Source organism: Ochlerotatus camptorhynchus, unplaced genomic scaffold, assembly GCF_037179485.1.
Source record: "Ochlerotatus camptorhynchus isolate MF236.1 unplaced genomic scaffold, CSIRO-AGI_Acam_v1.1 ptg000330l, whole genome shotgun sequence".
Classification (NCBI taxonomy): domain Eukaryota; kingdom Metazoa; phylum Arthropoda; class Insecta; order Diptera; family Culicidae; genus Ochlerotatus; species Ochlerotatus camptorhynchus.
Genome location: NW_027040818.1, coordinates 12,824,819 through 12,832,881, shown reverse-complemented (window position 1 = coordinate 12,832,881; position 8,063 = coordinate 12,824,819).

Below are 8,063 nucleotides of genomic sequence, written 5' to 3'. Positions count from 1 at the left end.
GGCTGTTGAGAAGTAAACTTAGTAAGTTTTATTGAAGCAGTTTTGTGTAAAAAATAATATGGAACGAACATCCTTGATGATGGAGAATGAGCCTGGATTTTCTGAGAGAAGATTTTCCCTGTAAAATGGGTGCGAATTGTGCGAATTTATCGGGTTTCTATGTATACAGTGAACGGCGGTGAACTAAAACTGGCCGCACCATCTGCATGTGTCAATCTTTAACCCAGTGTATTTCCTGAAAATACTCTACAATTCGCGATAAATCACTTCAATAAATCCCATTTTCGCATAGCTAGGTTCCCAAACGAAAAACAAATCCCCGGTGCGTTCTGCTGCTCCCGGTCTCTCTTTCAGTATCGCTTTCAATCCGTCCGTATCGCTTCCCGATTGTCACGAGAGGTAGTGGAAAACCTCTCCCCGAACGACCACGATCCATCATCTGGGCGAATCGCCTCCCGTGCCAACCTCGGCCGACGACGACAACAACACCCATCTAACGAAAGGTTGCCGAAAATCAGAATCCCTAGACAATCAACTTGATGCCTAATAGCTCTGGTACCAATCTACGGATTTTGCGTGGCAAAGGGAGGGACCTGGGGGTCAGGAGGACACTACATCAAGTAAGAGAGCATCATACACACAACACATATAATTAAAAATATACCATCTCTTGTGGCTCGGCGGCCGGCGGCGGCGTCGTCGACCACCGACCGGCATTTTCCCATCGTACGGATGGGAAAGCGTTTGTCGGGTGGGGTGGGAATGGTGTGGGGTGGATGGGTGGTTTTTCGCGCTATCAACTCTTCTCTTGATGCGGTCGTCGGTCGGTCGGTCGGCCGGTCGGTCGGTGGTGATCATGATCTTTTCGGTAGGATTTTTTTTTTCTTCTTTCGTTTGCTTCGTTCTCGAGAGTGGACCAACAACGACGAAGACGACGATCCTCGGACCAGTCAGTAATGGCTATACGGCTCAGTTTCAGTCGAGCTTTCGAATAGAAAAGTAAGTTATCATCAGTCGGATCAGATCGGAGGAAGGATTTATTTTTCTTTATGGTGATCGGATGGGTGGTAGTCCAGGGACGTGAAAAATTGGCCACTTGTTGAACCGTTAACGGGTGCGCGTCCGGGAAAAGGGTCACCGAACACTGCTCCCGTCAAGGTCGCTCCTAGTGTCCTAGTGGAACACAGGTGGATGCAATTGGAAAGTGAGAATGCTAGAAGAACGGTGTCTACCTGGTTTGAATATACTGAATTATGATTGGAATGTCGTCGGTGTGAAGCGTCGTGGGACGGCGTCAAGGTGTCAAAACAAAAACACGTGCTCGCAAACGTTCGATCGTTGAAAATTATGAATTCAAAACAGGAAATTTTACAACGGGGCTGAAGAAAATTTAAAGTGATTAAATAATTGCCTCTTACATAAGAGTGATTGAAAATCGGAAAAGTGCACGGCGATCGAGAAGAAAAGAACAACAACTACAAGAAGAAGAAGACGCAGAAGAAAACAGTTACAATCGTTGTTGCGAAGAAAAAGTGTTCAATTAGTTTTCTATTTTTCGTCCTCCCAGCGGCTGCAGCGGCGGCTACGACGACTTCGACGACCACGACGTTGTTGGGTTGGGTCGGTCGCGAGTCGGTGTGTTTTTGTTTTTTTTTTCTCGTGGGTCTAATTCAATTGTCGGCCGTTGATTCGCACTTCCCTGATGTAGATAGAGAGATCGAGTTGAAAGCAGCAGGAGTTGATCGTGGGTTAGCGACATTTAGCGCGACTTCTAGGAGATCTAGGATTTCGTGATGTATCGGAGCAAAGCGGGTGCGGGTTTGCTAGATGGGGGCGGGGGCATGTTTTGATGATCAGCCAGAATGTTGTTTTTCCGCAAATCGATTTCAATACAGATGGATTTGGGTTTTCATGATGATGAATGAGCAATGAGCAATGTGAGCATGCTAATGGATTGTGGAAGGATGGGAAGTTAATTGGACGATTAGTTGCTTTGATATTGTGTACATGACTTGAGTCAGGTTATTATTGATTGCATGTTTCATCCTAGTGTCAGTGCACAGTGCACAGTGGTTTAATCAGTAGCTACAAAATTTATTTGGAGGGGGCCTAGGGTGGGCCTGTTGCGTTTTTTTACATTTATTTTGCTAAACTACGGTTAAATAAAAACACGCGAAGATGCTTGTTTTTTTTCTGTGACGATCAAACAATAAATTTAATTATATTTATTTCATAGCAACGATTGGGACCTCGATTGGAGGAGTCTTAAAAGCTTACTGAATTTGAACAAGCAATGAACCTTTGTTCATGCTTTAGGTAATGAAATCACATAGCGTCCGGATGTCATAAACTTAAGTATCTCAAACATAAGAAAATGATCAGAGTTAGATAATTCCATGAATTTTATAACAAGTTTTTTTTAAAGATTTTGAATATTTCATCATTAGTTAAATCTCAGACATAGGAACCAAATTAAATTCTAGGAGTTTGAATTTAGAAACATGGTAAAGTGCACACATAATAAATTTCATACATTTACGACTTAGGAAAATGTTTACGATTAAGATTTAAAAATTTCGAAAAATATTGACATCTGGCAAAAGTTATGAAAAGTCAGGTTATAATTTGTCATGATTCTGATATTTGAAGAGAAAAGAATGTAATAAAGCATTTATCCAGAACATTTTTTTATTCGATGCATCGGACTAACTAACATTCGGAGTCAATCAAGATTTAACTTTAATTCTAATCGAAAGGAATGAACTCGAAGTTTAATGATTGTGTTCCTGTTTGTAACTAGATAATAATTGAACTTATTTTTACAAAAGCATTGAGACTTTTTTTTTATTTCAAAGGAAGTTAGTTTTGGTTATATCGGAACAAATTAATTATTTATACGACGTTTTTTAGTGTTCTTGAATTATTGAAAAAAAATGCACACGAAAAGCACAAACTATCCTGCAGCTAAATCGAATAGAATGAAATCTATACAAATTAGATATATGTAGAAATTATCATCTCTTCGTTGAAATTTATGCCCGGAATTCAGTTCCTGGAGTGCTAATTCGTACCAATATAGCTAAAGCACCAAGGCACGGGTCTTTCCTAAAGAAAATACAATTCATCATTCAAGATTCCATCAGCTTCAATTAGCTGGAAAACGTTTGAATACCGTAATCCGGGACAAATTGATAGTGATCTCGTAAATATCTAAATAAATTTCTACAATAAACTAAATTGAAAAACTAATGGTATTTAAATCAGTAGCTAGCGGCGCGGGTGGTGTAGTGGTAAGCGTGATTATCTCTCACCCCAGCAGGCCTGGGTTCAATCCCAGTCGGCGCCGCCGGGATGTTCTCAGGCATAACATCTCTGATCACGCCTAAGTAAAGCCGTTGGTCCCCGATTCATGAGTTGATGGGTCGATAGGTAGGGTCCAGGTGTGGGAGTTGCCTCCCTGGCGTCGGTAGAATTGGTGCTCAGCACGGAAAACAAGATCGACGGAAAACAAATCAAGGGAAAAAAATCAGTAGCATAAGGGCTCCATCGTCCTGCATGATTTCTTAAAATATTGGATGTCTTGTTAATTTTTAGGAAATTTTTGAAATCTTAAATTTGAAAATATCGATATGGGATGAAATTGATCAACCCCTCAAATGGTTTCCCAGTGCATTTCTAGTAATTGTTCTTATTAAATGTGGGTTCCCTGAATCCGATTCAGATGCTAAAACCCTTGTGTGAAAAGTATTTTCAGCAGAAACGCCAAAAAGAGATGTCTTAAATGCACAGATGTGCCTAAATGTAGGCAATTTTATTGAAAATTACTGTCAATTTTGGAAAAAAAACTGGATTTTTTGACATTTGAAACATTTTACCGCAATTTATTAAATAATTCCGATTCATTGACACTTACTTGAATGGTAATGACATCAATCGTGCAGTCCTATGATCGTTAGCATAATTATCAATTTCACTCCGGTGATCAACTTTCGCCCGGATTACGGTACTTCCTGAAAAACCTACAACCTACCTTTAATGAAAGATCATTACATTTTTAAACAGCTGGAGATCCTCAGAACTGGATCATCTTGAAGTCTTGAAAAAAAATCTAGGGAACTTTACTAATATCTTCGTCTGTATGGAGATCTTTTTAGTGTTTCCTGCTGTCTAGGAAGGATGTCTGAAAGAATAGTTAGTTGGTTTTCTTTATTAGAGAGGTTTTCAGTCTGAGGCTGGTTAGCCTCCGTCTGAAAGAATATCCTGTAACTTATGCAATGTTTCCTGGACATCTATAAAACTCCCTTAAGTTTTACTAAATTTCCTCAACTTCTACGAAATTCCCTGAATTTATTTCAAACTCCACATTTGTTCAATCTCTCTTAATTCTACAAAGATCTCTGGACATCTCTGCACTTCTGAAAAGGCACCTACAACTATTCTTGAACATATGTAAAGTTCCTTGAAATTTCACAAAGTTCCTGTTGGGTATTTTATTCTTACCGTGTATGCCACACTGTACAATACAGTGTTGCCAACAAAACAAGTGCTTGATCATACCATAAGAATATCAGTCGCTTAAACAATTAATAAATATTTAATTTGACGTTTGACTGAAAAACAATATTCCGCAAAGTTGTAGCTGAGAAAATTTCCCGTGACAATAGCTGTGGAACTTTTTAACAGCGCAATATGGATAAACATTAGAAGACTATGAACAAAAAGTTTGGTTTTCCCATAGCGATTTCCATATAAAATTCAAGTGGTTTGTGTCAAGTCAATTTCTTACCAAATTAGTTCAAATTTTGGGAGGCTAATTTGGACCTGATTTGAAGCCGTTTGAGCCAGTGGAGCGAAAATTTCAAATTTTGCATCAGTCTAATATTGATGTTACCTTATGTATGTTCTAGGCAACTGCCAAAACAAAAATAAATTGAATGAGTGGTGCTCAACACGTCATTCCAACAGAATTAGGTGTTAAGCGAACATTTTTGCTCGTAAATAAGTATCTGTTTCATCGATTTACATGAATATTTTGCAGTGCAAAGGCGTTGAACACCTGGGACGGGACTTGACAATCGGGTAGCGATTTTGAGCCAATTTGCTGTAAAATCCGAGCCAGTTGCTGATTGGTCGATTTGACAGTAGCAATCGTGGAATAAAAAGGACAGAGGGATCACATCAATCTGGCTGGCAGTGATGCCGGAATCAATGTTGACGTCAATGGCGTTGTTAATTGTTTATATTTGCGAAAGGAAAGTTGGAAAATATGGTCCTCAGCGTGCTTTAAGAGATGGATATTATTGTTTGTTTATGGTTGTTTTTATTGTGTTAAGTAAAAATGATGTACAAGGTGCTAAACTGCAGTAGAAACTCCGAATAAAATTCAATTGAAAATAGAAAAATCATTTTGCAATCCTGGCAGTGGCATCGCCTTAAGCTCAATCTACCTGTGCACCAACTCTCAAAACATAAACAATTATCAAAATATTGCTTGCAATGGATAAATATCGAATTAACTAGAAGATTAAGTGTATTTTTCAACCGATTCGAGTATGAATATGGCATTAAATCTATTTTTGAAAGTTGGTGCACAGGTAAAAAGTGAGGTTACGCGACGCCACTGTTATTCTGGCATCATTGATCAACTCCGTCAAACACCATGCACTAATTTTCGACGGGCATTCATCAAAAACATTAAGAAGAGTGAGAAGCTGGATTGACAAGTCCCGTCCCGGGTAAATACAACAAGGGGTAATCAACACTGATCGGCACAGTTCGACACTTTAAGACACACACTGACAAGACACAAACAATATAATACAAAACGGCATCACTGTTAAGCGTTGACGTTTCGCCAATCGTTGCTAAGGTTCTTTGAGAAGCTTTATAGAGGTTGAACGGATCGCGTGGTTTAGCTTGAACAGACTTCAAGACATAAGGGAAATTTCGGCCTCGGCAATACCTTAACCTATTACCGTCAGGAGGTAAACAAAGTCCTACACAATTAGAAATTATCGGCGACTTCGGTAATTTTTACCGAAATCTGAACAGCTGAACTGTTCGGTGAAATTTATGCAATTCAATTCACTTGCTTTTCAGCTACTTTGAAACTAAATCTCCACTAAAATGACAAGATTTGATCATTTAAACAAGGTTGAACATGTTTTGAAACTATTTTCAAATTCAATTGCCTTTAAAATGAAGACCAAAGTTTAACGAACGTTCAGCTGTTCTGATATCGGTAAAATTTACCGAACACGGAAACAAAATCTTAGTGTGTAGAGCACTCAAATTTGGCCAATAGATGCTCTGAAACAGGGGGGCCTCATCGCCTAGTCAGCAAGGGTACGTTATTACCAAGCCGGATGCGGCGGGTTCGATTCCCGGTCCGGTCGAGGGAATCTTTCGCGTTGGAAATTTTCTCGACTTCCCTGGGCATAGAGTATCATTGTGCTTGCCACACAATATACAAATTCATGCATTGGTATTGGCATCGAAAGCTCTCAATTAATAACTGTGGAGTCACCTCTATCAACAATCAATACGAAACTAACGATTTTAAATTGTCTCACTACTTGACTACTGTGTTACCTGACTTATATAACGAATATACGTTGTATACGAGTACCCCGAATACAACGTATAGTTCGTCTAATTTTACATTGCAAATACTATGCAAAATTAGACGAGTCATACGTTGTATTCGGGGTACTCGTATACAACGTATATTCGTTATAAGTCAGGTAACACAGTAGCCTATTGGTCCCAAGCAAACGATTAACGTACCCCATTCTAGTGGAAATTCTACTACTGCACAATGTTTGTTGTGATTCGCTATGAAAGTTTGACAGATAAAATGAGGGGTTAGTGGATTTTCGAGGGGTGAATCGATTAGCTTGGGACCGAAGAGAGTACCAGAGCCAGCCCAGTGGCAGGCGCGTAGGCAACATGTTATACCATGACAGCGGGCCCAAAACAGCAAAATAAACGATTTGAGCCCGGGACATGCTGCGTACTGTCAAACGCTGCTGTTGGTATAGGCCTTGTCACTGGCCTGACCAGAGCTGAGCCAAAAAGTTGAGCACGTTATTTCGGGACCTTCTAGTCTCAGAGTTACCTCTATGGTGGACGTGCATTAGAACACTAAGTTGAGATCACGCAATAAGCTAATATCCGCTAAGCAATAAGCTTAAAATGCGAATAAAAAGAAGAAGAATACTCTGAAACACAATGTATCCACATGCCAAAATTGAGCTCTCAAGGACGTTGTTTACCCCCTGATGATAATAGAATAAGGTATTGCCGAAGCCGTCATTTACCCGAACAAAATTCCATACTAAATTTACGCAAGTCACACCACTTGCCAGAGTTGGTATCCAAAGTCCAATACTCATAATACGAACAACGGACAGTGAGTCCTGTCAGCCAAAGTTGATCGAATTCCAAAAGTTTGGCCTGAAAGTATTTTGTCCACCCCGGCCCGAAAAACCAAGGTGATCTCCTGCTTCATTGATGCGTTCATATTATTCGGGTGGGGTGCGGGAGTTGGATCAAAGGGATATTGCTCCATTCTGGTGTCGCAGTGTTATGCTGGGTTTAGACTAGGCAAGTCAAATGATCAACTCAGTTGAATTCAATTGACTAGAAAAGTTGAGCCTGGTTCAACTTTTTTCAATTCAAGTGAGTTGATCAAGCCAGTTGAATGGCATGGTTTACACGTTCAATTCGCGTTCAAGTCAGTTGAATTCAACTGACTTGAACGTGAATTGAACGTGTAAACCATGCCATTCAACTGACTTGATCAACTCACTTGAATTGAAAAAAGTTGAACCAGGCTCAACTTTGCAAGCCAATTGAATTCAACTGAGTTGATCATTTGACTTGCCTAGTCTAAACCCAGCATTACAGTTTTTGGCTGTTGATCGTGTGTAGTAGTTAAAGTGAAACCTGCTGGAATTATAGTCGCTATATTCATAGTCTGGCGAATAGAATTTCGATCTATCAAAAAGCGGAACCATTTCAATATATCGTAGACCAACAATTGAAAAGGTACTATCAATTTT